General features: G+C 42.3%; 1 protein-coding gene across 4 annotated transcripts in view; it reads left to right on the top strand.

Annotated features, from left to right (window-relative positions):
* The window catches only part of SLC25A13 (solute carrier family 25 member 13), a 133,033-nt gene that overhangs the window by 12,053 nt on the left and 103,691 nt on the right, over positions 1-17,289 (top strand). The gene's annotated exons all lie outside the window — the stretch shown is intronic.

The raw sequence follows: 17,289 nt of genomic DNA, 5'->3' as shown, positions 1-17,289 counted from the left end.
CTGGGAGGTCAGAAACGACTTCCCCAGGATAAGTGACATTTGAACTGTAGGAGTTTGGGTGGGTGATGGGCAGTGGGGGTCAGGGGGGATGATCAGTTTCCAAGGCCCTGGTCACATTCAGAAATGCACAGGCTGGCGTGGCCCCAGCGTGGAAGCCGCAGGGCGCGGTGGTGGGAGAGCGAGGCCGGGCAGGACTGTGCGGGAACTTGTACATCATATTAAGGAGGGAACTTGTACATCATATTAAGGATTTGGGGTCTTTGAGCGGTGGAGAGCCATCAGCATAATTTGAGTCGGGATTGGCACGATTTGCCTCTGCTACAGCACGCTCTGTTAATGTTCTTTAATTTCACTGGTTCTCACCCCTCCCTTCTAATTGCCTTTTGTGTGTAGATTTCCCTGATTTCCACTGTTTTAATAGATTGAATGATGGCTGTACTCATTTTGTGAAGCACCTTGAGGGAAATGAGAGGAAACTTTGAAGGCCGAGGCTTGGAAACCTTTTGTTTGGTGGGGGTCCCCGGCCAGGAGGGCTTGTCACAGCATCTTGAGGGAGGAGGAGGAAGAAGAAGAGGAGGAGGAGGAGAGAGGGTCTCTAAAGCCTTCTCAGGCCCCCTCACCTTAGCTGAAGAGTGTGGATTCTCCGCTTGCTGTTGGATTTGTTTGTGTGGTTTTTGATGTCTTCTAAATTTAGTTATCCGTGTGATTTTGTTTAAAATAGGACTGAAGCTTTCTTTGTTTATCATCTAAGTGTAATTTTTATACATTGTTCACACAGCTATCTCCTAAGAACAAGGTAAGAGTAAAGGTTGTGAGTATGTCCCTTTGTTCAAGCAAACTTGTTTCTATTTGTGGTTTGTTTTGGGTATTAACTGGTGCTTATTAGAGAGGTCTTGCGCTCAAAGGCCTTTCCACTAGTACCTGGTCTCCTCACCCGGAAAGATGAAATGGGGCCTGAATAATCCCGAGGGTTGGGTGCCTGGCCTCCTGGGCTCAGGATGCTCACTGCCTGTCACAGGTTCAATTCCTGTGTGTGTGGAGTGGGCCCTGGGTGGCTCCGGCATCTAACCGGCTTGCTAGGATCACGTACAAATTGACCACAAAAACGTTTTCTGTCTCAAGTGTTATGCATGGAGTAAAAGGCCTATTCCTATCTTTGCACTCCCTCCCTCCCTCCCGTCTTTCCTTTCTCCTCACCCGAGGATATTTTTCCATTGATTTTTTAGAGAGAGTGGAAGAGACAGGGAAAGACAGAGAGAAATATTGATGTGAGAGAAACACATTGATTGGTTGCCTCCTGAACACACCTGGCCAGGTACCCGGCTGGGGTGGGGGTGGGGGGCAGGGAGAAGGTGGGGAGCCTGCAACCAAGGTACATGACCTTGACTGGAATTGAACCTGTGACCCTTCGGTCCAAAGGTCCACAGTCTGACACTATTCACTGAGCCAAACCGGCTAGGACAGGAATTCTGGTTTCTTAATGACAAGCCGACATGTCCATCTTATTACCTTGTCAGCACCCATTTTGTTGAATCAAAATGGTAGTAATGGAGTCAGCATGCACAAGTAATTCCTTTCTATCCCAAGTATAGAGACTCAGACCTGGGACAAATCCCATTTGGAGGCAGGAGGAATAAAGGCGTCAAAGAAGAAAAGATGAAAAAGGAATCTAGGGTTTCAACATGTGTGGCTGTATCAATCAAGTGTGTTGTCTGCCTTTCCCATATTTGCTATTTATCCTCCTGAGAAAAAACAAACAAACACGGCCTTTTAAATACTTCACAAGGTGGAGGATCATATAATGTTGTTGATGATAAAATCATTTTTATATACCTGTTTGCACTTTGGGAGGCTGTGGCAATGAAATCCAGGCCCTGGCCGCATGCTGGGAGCTAATGAGGTTTACAGTGGCAGCGCTTAAAGAGTATTAGGGGAATGTATTGAAACATCAGCAGTGCACAGTCTGAAGTACTCATCCTCTGTCCAATATAGTCCAGAATCAACACGAGGAGTTCTTTCACGCTGCTGACGAGGCACGTTTTCTGCACTTCTAGGGTGGACACAGATTTCAGATAAACACGCGACATGCATAACCTATAGAATTAAGCAAAGGCATCTCTTTATTTTTTTTTTAAAAAAAGAACTTGATCATAATCACCAGCAGTCACCTGCAAAGCTTAAATTTTCTTCTTAGTCATCAGACTCCCAAATTAATCTCCCAAAACAAAAAGCCTCATTAGCAGCTCTCATTGAATCAGTGTTATTTTTCTTCTTTCTCTCAAGGTGTCTGATTAACCCCCTTTCTTTTTGCATTACTCACTTTGTGTTAATATTTGATGTCTGAAATCATAGGGGGGTGCGTGCAATGTGGTGGCTAGACGCTGTCTGCGAGGAGTAAATTAAAAAAGAATTCTTAAAAAGGTTTGTATTATGTCGCTGGTATATTAGACAACCTTTAGGAATGTCAGGTGCCTGGGTTTATTTTTCTTTTTAATTCCAGAAAGGGTTGATTAATGACGAGGTGCTGATTTCACTTCTCATTCATATGTAGGACAGCCCTCCTCCTCCCGCCCCTGCTTCTGCATACAATCCAGGCCCTTTTGAGAGAGTTTTGCTGTCAAGGGAAGGTGAGAAATGGGGCCCTAGCTGGAGGGGGAGGAAGGTGAAGGAAGGGTCTTTTAAAGGTGGTTAGATAAACGTCATGTATGCTGATAGGGTTAGCTCTGTAGAAGAGAAAAGGAAGTACTTCCGGTGTATTGTCTGCGAGGGGGCGGCCTCCTGTGAGAACACGGAGAGGTCATACAAAACAGCTGTTCTCAAAGTGTGGGCAGTGGCACCCGGGAATTTCAGAGACCTTTTCAGGGAATCCTGAGATCAGAACAGTTTATGATAATGTTAAGTGTGATCTGCCTTTGTCACTGTGCCGTACTTGACAGGACGGTCCTAAAAGCACTGGTGGGTGAAACTGCTGGTGCCCGAACATCAATCACGCAGTGCCCGCAGCCAGTCTGAGCATCACTATATTCCTCTCCAGCTCACGTTCACAGTGGCAGCGGGATGCTGATTCTGCCTCAGAATGTTTCTGAAGAAGCAGAAGAAGCAGTAAAAGTCATTGATTTTTATTCAGTCTCACCCTCGAGTACACGTCATTTTAGAGTTCTCACTGTCGTGTGACGGTTGTCTGAGGAAGTGAGCTTGAACAGTTGTTTTGAGTTGCTAGCTGATTAGTCATTTTCCATATCATGGAACATCCTTTTTATTTGAAAGAATTAAAATTTGGGTGTGACAGCTTCCCAATACTTAAAGACTTTTTTGATATGATTAGTGATGATATTAATGATGTGACTTTTTAATATAGTGTAATGAAACCTGCCAACATTTGGAAGATCTACATAACTTAGGGAAAAAGGTATTTTCCAGTTGACCAAGACATGGTCTTATGCATGGGGTAAAAAGTCTATTTAGAGTGTAGGCTGGATGCATGGATTTTAATAAAACAGAATTGGAAAAGTTCACAAGTACAGTTTCAGATTCCACATTGCAACTGGTCCTTAAGAAACTACCACTTTTGGGGACGTGGTGTTGTATCATAGAAGAATATCCACAATGGTCTAAAACGGCCATGAAAATACACTGTCTAACTGTGGTCTGTGTAAGGCTGAGAGCCTCTGTATCCGTCATCCAACACAGCATATTACAGCAGATTGAATGCAGCCACAGCTAAGTCAGTTAAGTCAGACATTTGAGAGATTTGCAAAGACATAAAACTGCTTTTTTTCCCTCACTACATGTTTTAGAAAATAGTTTTCTTTAAAAAAATATTTTTATTGATTTTAGAGAGAGAGAGAGGAAGGGAGAGAGAAAGAGAAACAGCAATTTGTTGTTTCACTTATTCATGCATTCATTGGTTGATTCTTATGTGTGCCCTGACCAGGGATCAAACCCTCAACCTTGGCATATGGGGACAATGCTACAACCACCTGAGTTACCTGACTGGGGTGAAAAGAGTTATTTTCAAACAAATATGTTATTTATATTGCCATATAAAAGGTTTATTCACTTTTTAATGAATTACTAAATATTTTTTAAATTTATCAACTCTAATTTCTTATATATGATTGGTATGGCCCACATAAATAAAAGCTCTTAGGGATCCTCAGTAATTCATAAGCATGTAAAGGGGTCCTGAAATTCCAAAGTTTGAGAAATGTGCCTTGGCCAGTTGCTCAATGGTTAGAGTGTTGGCCTGTTGACCCAAGGGTTGCGGGTTCGATTCCTGCCCCCAGTCAGGTTGCGTGCGGGGGAAGCAATCATTCCATGTGTCTCTCTCACATCGATGTTTCTCTCTTCTCACCCCCTCCCTTCCACTCTCTCTGAAAAGCAATGGGAAAATATCCTCAAGTGAGGATTAACAAAAACACAACAACAAAAATCCCCCACAAAAGTTTAAGAAATGCTGAGCTAGAAAAGTGGAAGAGCGGCCCTAGCCAGTTGGCTCAGTGGATAGAATGTCGTCCTGTGGACTGAAGAGTTTCGGGTTTGATTTCAGTCAAGGGCACATGCCTGGGTTGCGGGCTCAATCCCCAGTAGGGGCCGTGCAGGAGGCAGCTGATCAATGATTCTCTCTCATCATTAATGTTTATATCTCACTTTCCCTCTAGGAAATCAATAAAAATATATTAAAAAGAAACGTGGAAGCACGGGTGGAGTATAGGGTAAAGATGTATAGATGTAGTAGTGGGATTTGGAGGAAGTTTTCTAATGATTTCCTTGGTTTTTCTATGGGAAATAGATGAGAGGGAGGATGGGGGTTGAGGTATTGACAGTTTGAGGAGAGAGAAGAATATACCAAGTAGTCATCTAGAAGTGGGATAGTGAATAGGCAAGGGAGCGGACTTGGTTGCTGGGCAGGACCCACTTGAGGGCTCACCGAAGGGTTTGTGGTCATGACATTTTAGGGCAGCTGTGAGCTCTCCAGTGAGTTCATCTGCTTAGCTCTTGGGGTAGAGTTTGAAGTGCTTGATGTAACCAGATTGAGGGCTTCACCAATGAATAATAATCCCGTGTGGGAGAAGTGCCAGGGGGGTTAGGTATAATGATTGACTATAGACTTAATCCTGATAAGGGGCAAAGAGGGGACCTCGGAGTAGGAGGCAGTGAGAAGGTGGGAAGCTTATTGAATTGTAGGTTCCAGAGCGGTTGAAGATTGTTGAAGTATAAGAGGGAATGAGCAGGAAGACTAGAAGATCGTGGCCAAGAAGTGAGATGCAAGAATTTGAAAATAAGGAGGTATTGCAGTTATCGGTAATGGCAAAAGTCTAGAGTCTAACCATGGGAGCAGGTGACTGAAAAGGGGTGGAGAAAAGATGATTGGAAGAGAGGAATTCAAGTAATTGGAAGGCTGAGGTGTTTGAAGGATTCATATATTGAAGGATAGGTGTACTAAAAATATTAAGAATTAAGATAGGAGTAGGGTAGGAGAGTGTGTCAGCTAGCCAGGAATTAAAACATGGTGGGGATACAAACCAGGAGTTCTTAGGTGACAGAAACAAAGAGGGGTGCTGAGTGATAGAGTCAGATGATGTGAGTATTTAAACAGGTGAAGACAGACGGGTTGGGGGATGCTCTGAAAGAGGCAGTGAGAAGGAAGGAGGAGCCTACTCTGCTCAACCCTGGTGCAACCAGGACTGCAGAGCAAAGTCCCTCTCTGTTTAAGAGGGGGCTGCATAGGAAGCATGGTCCTCAAGGAAGAGCCAGGTACTGGTTAGAGCAAGAATGTGGAGGGTTATGCAGAGGATTCCTCTGAAAGGGATTTCCTTCAGCAAACGGTTTGAGCATGGGATTTTGCTTATCGTGAATGTGAAATCTCGAGGGCACAGTGGAAGGGATTCTGGGGGATGGCGACAGAATAGGGGACATGCAGAGCCCCTTGGGGATTAGGTGTGGGTGATAAAGGGTAGCCAGGGGGTCTTGGGTTGCCAGTGAAGTCAACATGCACAGGACAAAGGACACAAAGGGCTTAGTCCTGGTGGGCTTCAGATTGTGTGCGATGGGAGATAAGGGTCTGCAGAGAGGCAAGGAAGCCTGGGGAGGGGCAATTTTGTTCCTTGAAGAACTTTTAAATAAAAATATTCTGTGGGATTGGAGTTCTGCTGATGTTTTCTTCCTAGATGGTTAGATTAAAGGATGAAGGAAGCAAATAGTTACTGACCACATAGAAGATTCCAGATCTGGTGCTAACGATTGCCACCCATTTTCTTATTTAATCCTCACAAATCATTAAGATAGGTACTTTCACCCGTCACTGCCTGAGGGTGGTGCAGAGTTTAAATAATTTGCTCAAAGTTGTATAGCTAGTGAACTAGAATTTGGACCTAGTTTTTTAAAAATATTTGTGCCCAACCTGCTCTACCATGAGCTTTCTGTGGTGAGAGAAGTATATTAAATATAGAGCTTTGGCTCAGCCAATGTGGCTCTGGGATTGAACATCGAACTATGAACCAGGAGGTCACAGTTTGATTCCTGGTCAGGCAGCCGATCATTGAGTCTCATCATTGACGTTTCTATCTCTCTCTCCCTCTCCCTTCCTCTCTGAAATCAATAAGAATATATATTTAAAACAAAGATCTTTGCATGAGAAATTTGCATCTGTCTTTGCTTAAAAGTTGTGATGCACTTTGCAAGTTTCTTAGCCTCTAAGACTAATTATTTGGCCAATGTAAAAGGACTACCCCAACTCATCCACACCCACAGACTTAGGAAACACTGTCACCACATTCCTCACAAATTTTTTAAACTGAGGAATCGTTTTTGGAATACTTTCCCTTTTCGTATTCTTAGACTCAACCTTGAGGTACCATTGCACACATTCTCAGAATACTTACCATTACTGGCTCAGCCCTTCTTCTGTATTATTTCAGGCATGTGAAGGTGCTCCGAAAATGTTTGAAAGAGCAAATACTGTTCCTTCCCACCTTCCTTGTTTGGTTGTCTGCTCTTACTTTATGTTCACCACAGGTATTTAAAACTCAAATCTAGCCTGGGTGATGTGGCTCTGTGGTTGAGCGCCGAACTTTGAACCAGGAGGTCATGGTTCGATTCCTGGTTAAGGCACATCCTTGGATTGTGGGTTCGACCCCCATTGTGGGGCTTGCTGGAGGCAGCCGATCAATGATTCTCTTTCATCATCGATGTTTCTATCTCTTTTTCTGAAATCAATAAACATGTATTTTAAAAAACAATAACTCAAATCTAAAATTGTAAAGGAAGGGAAATCATGTGTAAGTTCTGTTTCCTGGCTACTTGCAAATCTGTTCCTCTAACAATGTGAGTGTCATAGGCACGGGTTGTGGCTGTTGCTTAAATTAAAAGTCTTGTGCTAAGCTGTGAGGTGAAATGTGAGGAGATTTAGTGCCTATTACTTCCCCATTGATTGTGGCATAATTGTCAGTGAGTCACTTCCTACTAAACAGAGTGAGAGTCTCAGATTAATTTAATGAAGGTTTTTAACTTTCCCAGATATTGTAGAATAACTTAGTATCTAAAATAAAGGATATATGGTAAGGTAACATGGTTTTGTGTTACAAATTGAGAGAACCTCAATATTTGAGAAACCTAGGTTAATCTCATTATTAATTCATTTTGTAGTAGGCAGTTAGACATGAGCAGAGCAAGGACGATGGGCCAGGTACAGAAGGTCACCAGGGCGGAAAGCCTCAGGGGCCTGGCATCAGGCAAAACTAGGAAAACAAGGACCTCACCCCCAGGGTTACTTTTATTCCTCTAGCGCAGTGATGGCGAACCTATGACACGCGTGTCAGAGGTGACACGAGAACTCATTTTTTTGGTTGATTTTTCTTTGTTAAATGGCATTTAAATATATAAAATAAATATCAAAAATATAAGTCTTTGTTTTACTATGGTTGCAAATTTCAAAAAATTTCTATATGTGACACGGCACCAGAGTTAAGTTAGGGTTTTTCAAAATGCTGACACGCCGAGCTCACAAGGTTCGCCATCACTGCTCTAACGTATTGCCCATCATGTGGTTTAGAACCCCTGACCTTTCATTTTGCTGGTCATGTGGTTGGGACCCTCCCCTCGCTTTTCCTCCCTTGGCATGTTGCTAGTTATGTGTGGGAACAAACAAGGGGGCCAGAGAATAGCCCTTAAGCATTAAGCTCCCAGGACAATGAGGTTCTGACCCATAGCTATGCCATAGCAGACATCTGGACCAGCTGCATTGACTAATGAACCCCTGCCCTGGCTCCCACCAATCAGTAGAGACCATGACCCTGGAAGGACACACCTGGAAAGCTGAGGAATGAATATTCTATTGAGGTCCCCTGAAGACCAGGACTCAGCACTGCTCTCTATGGAGCACACTAGCACCTCTCCCAACCCCATTCCCCCAGGCCCACTTTCCTTGCCTCTTTCTTTCTCCTAAGCTCCAGGGGCCCTTCTTTTGTCTCTGTAAATGTTTCCCGAGCCCTTTTCTCCTACCGCTCACTTCTACCTGTGTGACTTTCTAAATAAGCTTTCTCTTATAGTTTGAGTCTTGGCTGTGAATTCTTTCCTAGTTAGAGCTCAAGTACCAAGGTTGCTGAGCCAAGGTTTGGTCTGACCCCACTGGCTAACACTTGGTGCTGTTCTTGCCGCCAACAATTTAACAGGTATGTATTGGCACATAGTTCTGATGTAGCAAATAGACAATGTAAACCAGTAGATATGTATGAATGGAGGCAGCTATCTACTAAAGCAAAGGAGGGTTTTTAGAAATCATAATCAGGCAACTATCTGTGCTTCTTACTTTTGGGTTGTCATTGCTTTTGGGTCTTTTCAATGGCTAGTTGGGGAAAAAGTCTTCAGTTCATACTGGTATATCGATTTCAAAGTTAAACAATTGACAAAATTAAATTCAAAATATTTTTTATTATTACTTACATCTTTATTCTTTCATTGAAAGTCTTGGTTACCAGCAGCATTTACATATTTACATATATGTAAGATGTAGGATATATTTAAAATAACACCAGTATTGCTGCTAACAGTTAATTAGTAAATGAAATTTAAGATGTCTTTTCAGCTCTATTTGTGCTTAGAATGTATTCCACTAAATATATACAGTGAAAAGACTGTGTTCTAAGGTTATCTAGATATATAAAAGCCTAAGCGACCGTTGGACCATTTGACTGGTCGCTAATGACTCACACTGACCAGACACTCAACGCACAGGCATGGAAACATGGAACAGACTGATGAATCTCAGAGGGAAGAGGGGAGGAGAGAGGGCGGGAAGAGATTAACCAAAGATCTTACATGCATATACTAGAGGCCTAGTGCATGGATTCATGCACCGATGGGGTCCCTCAGCCTGGCCTTTGGGGTCGGGTTGAAACTGGTCTGGTGCACAGATTCGTGCACCGGTGGGGTCCCTCAGCTTGGCCTGTGGGGTCTGGGCCGAAACTGACAATCCAACATTCCCTGAGGGGTCCTGGATTGTGAGAGGGTGCAGGCCAGGCTGAGGGGCCCCATCAGTGCACAAATCTGTGCACCAGGCCTCTAGTTTAAAATAATTCATTTTTCTGTGGTTTTGCCACCAACTTGCTATATGGTTAGGTTCATTCGTTTCAGTTTGTTTTCAGTTTTTAAGGGTTTTTTTTTCAGACTTAATTTAATTTTTGAATATGTAAAACATATGCTTCCCAAGTGAAAACTATAACAGAAGCAAGGTATCCTCAGAAAAGTCTGACTTAACATGCCTGTCCCCCTCACCCTGTCTAATCTCTCCCTTTAGAGTTCACTCTCATTAACTTTAGTTTTTGGCTTCTCCTTTCATAGGAGATTTCTTCCCCAAATATAAGTAAATTGGTATGTATGTATGTTTATGTTTATATTTCTCTCCCTATTTATACCCGCAAGCTTTCTAAATTATACCAGAGGCCCAGTGCACCGGTGGGGTCCCTTGGCCTGGCCTGTGGGGATTGGGCTAAAACTGGCTCTCCAACATCCCTGAGGGGTCCCGGATTGCGAGAGGGCAGTTCTTGGGTGATGCACCCTGGAATCAGGCTCCCTCCTCTCTGGTTCTAGGTGTATCACCTGAGTACTGTAGCTGCCAAGTCTCCACAACTTGGCAGGTCCTGCATTGAGCGTCTGCCCCCTGGTGGTCAGTGTCCATCATAGCTACGGTTGAAAGGTTGGATGGTTGCTTAGGCTTTTATATATATATATAGATTCTATTCTATTCTATTCTATTCTATTCTATTCTATTCTATTCTAATTATATATTCCTATGAGAGAGTATATGTATATGCATATATGCATATGTATTAGGGATCTCAATATAGTGAGAGAGGGTGGGGACAGAGAGGGAGAGGTATAGGAATTGGTTCATGAGATTATGGAGGAAAGTCAGTGGTACAGTTCAGTCTCAATCCAAGAGCCTGAGAACCAGGGGAGCCGATGGTGTAAGTTCCATTCTGAGGGCCTTTGCACTTCTTCTTCCCCTAAGATAGTCACCTCCTTAAGGTCTGTTCTGATGACACCTTAGGGAGGCTGTCCCTAAACACACAGTTTTAAATTGAACCCCAACACTCCTTCCTCCTTTTACTGTAGTGTTTCTCGTAGTGATTCTCTTGTAACAAAAGACCTTAATGTTTGATTGTTGTCTCCCACTGGACCTTCTCACACATGCTGGACTGGAAGTTTCAGGAAGGTAGGGATTGTGCCTCTTCTGCTCACTGCTGAATCTGCAGGTCCTCGAACAGTGTGGCTGACACATAGCTGCACCCCATCAGTGCTTTTTGAATGAATTTGAATGGCTGCATATATAACATGCCATGAGTGTGTGAGGTATTGTTATCAAGATGGTGAGGGGATGGGATTCTCAGGCTGTCTTTCTGTTCCACATCGAAATTCAGCCTGTTCAAGTCCCTGGTAGTCATTTCCCCCCCAGGAACATGAACATTTTACGCCGCCTGTCTCTGGAACAGGTGCTGCAACTTTAGCAAATCTTTTTTTCTTCTCTTGTCTTCGCTTTTATCCTCTCCCAGTAGGCTGGTACCACATAGTCTTGGGCCGTGGTCGGAAAATTGCGGCTCGAGAGCCACATGCGGCTCTTTGGCCCCTTGAGTGTGGCTCTTCCTAAGCCTTAGGAGTACCCTAATTAAGTTAATAACAATGTACTTACTTATATAGTTTAAGTTTAAAAAATTTGGCTCTCAAAAGAAATTTCAATCGTTGTACTGTTGATATTTGGCTCTGTTGATTAATGAGTTTGCTGACCACTGGTCTAGGGTTGTTTTCGTTTTTATAAAATCTATTCTTTGTACCGAGAAACCACCCTTAGGATTAGGTTCTTGATTTGTTTGAGAATCCTGCTCTTCCCCTTTAGCCCCCTGGGAAGGCCAAGGTGTTTGCTGACGATTGTGGTCTGGGGAGTTACAGCCTTCTGCTGCAGAATTAAATAAATGCATCCCTGTCTCTTCTCTTTTACGAAATTTTAGTTCACCTTATCCTTCCAGTTATTACTTTAGAATCCTATCTAATAAAAGGCAAAAAGGGTAATTGACCGTACCTTCGCTATGCTTCCCATTGGCTAATCAGGGCGATATGCAAATTAACTGCCAAGAAAGATGGCAGTTAACCGCCAACAAAGATGGCGGTTAATTTGCATACGTAGGCGCCAAGCAATGGAGCGAAGCCGGCTGGCCTCGGGCAGGAGCAGCGAGCGAAGGCCGGCGTGGCGAGCAAAGAGCAAAGAGGGAAGCCCGCTATGCTGGCCTCCGCCACGCCTCCGGGGCCCGCTCGCCACGGGCCAGCCTCCGCCACGCCCCTGGGGCCCCGCGCAGCGAGCGAGGAGCTAAGCCCCTCGCCCGCCGCGCTGGCCCCTCCTGGCGAAGAGCGAAGGCCTGTGTTCCGGGCGCCGGAGGAAAACTGGTGCCAGCAGCCAGGGGAAGGGGCCCCCAAGGGGCCCCAGACTGCAAGAGGGCACAGGCCGGGCTGAGGGACCCTCCCGAGTGCACAAATTTTTGTGCACCGGACCTCTAGTATAATATAATGTTTATCATTGACTAAAGGAGTTGCATTCCCATTTGGGGAAAACGCCCCTTGAAAGTCCCCGAGAATTGGCTGGCCACGTGATTCATATTGAAACCCTCTATCTATCGCTTTTTGGTTTTCTGATCAGTGCTCTCTCTTTTTGAAAGTCAGGAAGTAAAACAGTCACCCACCTACTGAAGGAAAAAGCATTAAACTCTGATGTTGCTTTTCCCACAATGAGCAATAATTGTACCTAGAAAAAACCAGAGAGCCTCGCAAGTCTTGTAGCTTAATTTGCTTTTGCAAAAATATAAAGTACTCCCACCACTTTCTAATTCTGACTGTTCGTTACTATTGCTGTTCTGTGTTGTAATCGCCTGCTTTAAAAAAAGCTTGGTGTTGTGTGAGCCCTTTAGAAACAGTGCTTGCTAATGGGTGCAGAGCTTGTGTGGAATAGGATGGGAAACCACATTGGATCAATTGGGACAGAAAATTTTTCTTTCCTTGCCTGTTTTTCAGCATTTATATAGGTACTTCCAGGCAGTAAAATAAAATTTACCTGGGTAGACCAGGCTCAGACACTTATAATAAATGCTTTTTGTTATTTTCATGAGAATCTACGTTCATGGGTGGCCTGTGTTAATAGGTGAACTCATTGTTCATGATTATTAGTATTGTGAAACATAGTTAAATATGAAAAATTTATGTTTCTTTCTTTACTACATCTTGGCAAGTTCTTAGACAAGCAAATTACGCTCATATAGTTAACTTTTAATTAATCTGTATTGGGAATAGGGATGAAAATAGCATTCTGTTTATTTTGGATTTGGGGTAAAAGCCAGAAAGATGACTTAATCAGAATATTGTAAGCAGAAATCACTATTTATTTCAGTTCTCATTAATAATGTTTCTTGAGTTACTAGGTTACTTTCCCCAGTAATGATAGTTTGTACAATTTAGTTTTAAGTTTTATTTGAAACCCTAAAGCTTCTTAGATAATCATTCAGAATACGAATTGTCATGGAGGCTTCAGAGAAGTAACTGAATCTATACTAATGCCAATATATCTTGAAAATATTTTACTTAAAATTTATTCTTGGTATCAATTTGTTCCTCGTGATTAACCTCATTTCAAAGCAGAGTGCTGAAACCAAAATGGAATATACATTTACTATCAAATAATTTTTTCTTTGCTAACCACATCTCCACCCCTGCACTGAACATGGTGATTGAGGTATTGAGGTTTCATTCACCTTTGCAAACAGCTGCCTGAATAATTGTGGGTCAGTGGGAGGTAAGAACACAACTACCCAAGGCTAAGACACTCCATTTCCTGTGGCCATTTCTTTCTTACTTGGGATTAGGAAACAGATGTAGGAAGAAGAAAGAGATCCCAGTTCATCGTCATAATTGTAGTCTCTGGGATCTCAATCCCCATTACCAAGAACTCATTTGTTCTGGGCAGAGATTTCTCTTTAGTTATTCTTAAGTTGACTATGGACAGTTTGGGGGCTGTCTCCTAAACCTTAACACGTTCTTCCGACCCCCACTTCTAGGATTTTGGAGCCAGCCTTTCTCCTGTAGAGGGAAAGGTGAGAAGATGTATTGGAGGTAGCTTTGCCTTTTGATGATTCATTTTGTTTTTGTATGTGTCCTTTAACAAGGAAAAGTTGGAGGCCCTTTGTAATGCAGACGATAGAACACAAGTTGCAGTTGCTTAGAGGCTGAGAGTTTAGCTTTACATGGAATTAAGATGTGTCTCAGGAAAATTATGGTTCCAGGGTTTAAAAGTGGTGATGTCGTTTGGAAAGGGGGAGCTCTTAGGGCTGAGACTGTTTGTAAAGCAAGCACATTGTTTTTCCTAGACACAGGTGCTTGTTCGGGGTGGCATGGGATGAGGGGCTGATGGAAATTATTAGGAATGGCTGCTCCTCCTAACGCTGGCATTGCTCCAGAACAGCCTGTGTGAACCATATATTACCATATCTAAGCTACAGGACACTCCATTACATTTTTAATATTTAAGATACTGCAAGTAATGCACAGTGTATCCTGTGCCTTCTATTTATTACTATGTGCCTTGATTTTTAAATGCCTTATTCAATAAATTTATTGTTACTGAACTCAAGTGCCTCCCCCACCCTTAGAAAGAAGGGTGAAACAGTCTTCAGTTGAGATGAAATTGATGGAAATATTTTACAACTTTGGATAAATTTTAAAAACCTGATCTTCCTATGCTTAGTGACTATTGTGACCCTGTTGATGAAAATTGTTACCCCTGAAACTAGGTCTGAGTTCTCTTTTGGTAACAGAAATTTCTGCAAATTCAATTTGGAATCAACACGTGGGCACTTTTTTTTCCTTCTTCTTTTTCATGGTCTTAAATACAGAAAAGCATAATCAATTTTAAGCTTCTTATAAATGATGGAGCACTTGTTTATATGGGTAAAATGACTCTATCTAAGTAGTGTATTGAAGTTCATGTTAATGTTTGCTATTTAATGACACCTAATGATATTCAATGAAGGGTTATGCTAAACTGGAGAGAAAATGTGTTACCCCGGCAACTGCTGCAGGCAGACTTGGAGATTTGGGCATATGGCTCTGTAGTACACATTATTTCAGCATCTTTAAGCATAAAGAACCACACACGTAATTGACTGTGAAAAATTACTGCTCAGTTACTGTATTGTATGGTCATAATAGAAGTAAATGAATATGTCATTGTTGTTGGAACAAGTCTGTTGGGAATCACTTGTAGACTGTACTGTTTAAGAAGGAAAAATACAATAAGAAGAAAATAGCTGGTTTAATTAACATGTAAAATTGGGTTAATTTGAATTCAGCTGGCACAGCAGATATTAATGTTGGCTGTTGTGTGCATGTGTGATATTCTGGCTCAAGCCTGTGTACTTCTATTTCTTCTTGCCCACACTATGAATAATTTTATTTTTAAAAATATGATAAAGGCTGCTTCAGTCACTTAATGTTTGCTTTGCCAGTAGCTTATGTTACATTTACATCAAAAAAGGTTTCTGTGTGGGTCCAAAACGTAGGATTTGTAACTGAACGGAAGAACATGTTAAAATGTTCCTGAGTAATTGATAATGTCTCTCAAAGAGGAATCAGTAAAACTGATGTCACCTAGTTCCTAAAAACTGAAAATGGCACTTTTGCTCCTCACTTTTGTGTCCATGCTTAGGTGCCTTTTGTTTTCAAATCTTGTTTTACTCATCATTTCCTTGCTTAAGAGATTAAGAAAAACACTTTGAGAAAGGCATTATGTTCCAATTTAAAAAATCACTTAACCCTTTTTTCTTTTTTCTTTTAAAGTGTTATTTGAGCAAGGAACACGCATAGGTAATATGGACCTCTTTAAAAGTATGCATGAGGAAGTTCTGTCCCTCAGGCTGTCCTCTGTGCCTTAGCACCCAGAGTCTCTTGAGTGGAGGGTACTTTTTGTGCTTTTCAGCTCTAAACCAAGGGAACAAGCAAACTGGAGACTGACGTCAGATAAACAAAGGGGTTGGCAGTGCCTGCTCTACAGGAAGCGTTTGAAGCTGGTTACCCAGTGGCAATTGAACAACTAACCTGCTACTTTTTTGCAGTGTTTGCCAGTACACAGTGGTCACTTAAAAAATGCTAGTTAATAAATGTGTATGCCTGCTGGCTTTCAGTTACTGATTTCTTATCTGTGGTTTACCTCCCTGTTATTGTTCTTCATTTGCCATTTTAATAAAGTCGAAGCCTCCTCATCCAGCCTTAATTAAAAGAATAGGGAAGATGTAGAAAACCTAGATTTTAAAAAAATCTACTTTGCTTGCCTAATTGATTTTCCAATATGGTTTACAACTACTTTCCCTCTTTTTATGCCAATGTTCTTTCTTTCCCCCTTTAAAGGCAATCCCCAGTTAAAAATGATGTGTGTGTGTGTTTTAACTTAGTACACTTTTCCTTTAAAAATACAAGTCTGTGGATAGATCTCAAAATACTGTTTAACCCAGGATGTAAGTAAAATACAGAATATTTTTGGTGCACCTTAAATTCTTCTCTCAATATTGGTAATTTTATAAAATAGAAATAATACGATGAGATAGTTTTTAAATAATGTCTATTAGTGGTCCCGGCCTGGTGGCTCAGTTGGTTGGAGAATTGTCCCATACACCAAAAAGGTTGTGGGTTTGATTCCTGGTCAAGGCACATACCTAGGTTGCAGTTTCAATCCCCAGTTGGGGTGCATACTTATCGATGTTTCTCTCTTTTCCCCTCTTTCTTCCTCCCTTCTTCTCTCTCTGAAATCAGTAAACATCTCCTGGGATGAGGATTTAAAAAAAGGATGTCTATTAGTATTTAAGAAATAGGGTATCTATCTAGAGTCTTACGGAGATAAAGAGTATGATTTGTCTCTAGTTTTAAAAAGCTTGGTGATTCTTTTCCTTGATGCAGTATCACTCTTGTGGGGATTGGCCACGATTAGAGTGTCTTTATCACTCAAAGGTCTAAAGATGGGTTATTTTTGGGTGTGTGACAGGACAAGGGAACGCATTCTCCTGAGGTTGCCTGGCAGTATTATTTAACAGAGAGGAGAAGGAGGATTGCGGAATAGAAGATGTGTAGGCGAAAGACATTTTCTAGGATGTAATTGAATGAGCTATTAGCAACAGTGAAGTAGAAGGGATGGATCGCACCTGGTAAAGATGTGCGATCCCTCTAGTAAGGAAGAACGTGCAGGCGGTACAAGAATGCCCTCCATAAATCCCACCAGTTGGCACAGTCAGCCTTGGGCAGCTCAAATGCTACATGGAGTGAAATACAAGGCAGCGAACAGACAGGTACATCTGGAAGTGTGGGTGTATCACTTACTGCATTAAGCTCACAAGTACGAGGGCCTATATATTTATCTTTTTTTTGGCAATATGGAGGCAGTGATATGTGCAGGGGCTGTATTTATAGGCTAAATTCATGATAACAATACAGTAAAGTCTCTAATAAAATCTTTAATAGGTTTTTAAAGCCAGGCAGTCGTAGCCTACTTGTTTGAACGCTATTCAATCTGCCAGATTTCATTGGAGCCAATGAATTTAAATAGGCCCTTGGCAAACGCCGCAGTGAGATTTGAACCCGAGTGAGCAGTCGAGCTGAAGCCCAGCTGGCCTCAGAACAGATGCCCTCCCGGGAATGCCAAGGCTGTGCCAGAGCCGGAGTGGCACGGAAGGCTCCCTGTAACTGAAAGTGGAAGAGAATGAGATG

Source organism: Myotis lucifugus, unplaced genomic scaffold (genome assembly GCF_000147115.1).
Source record: "Myotis lucifugus unplaced genomic scaffold, Myoluc2.0 scaffold_15, whole genome shotgun sequence".
NCBI classification, from domain to species: domain Eukaryota; kingdom Metazoa; phylum Chordata; class Mammalia; order Chiroptera; family Vespertilionidae; genus Myotis; species Myotis lucifugus.
The sequence above is the reverse complement of the archived record's forward strand: the minus strand, read 5'-3'. Positions and strand labels throughout refer to the sequence as shown.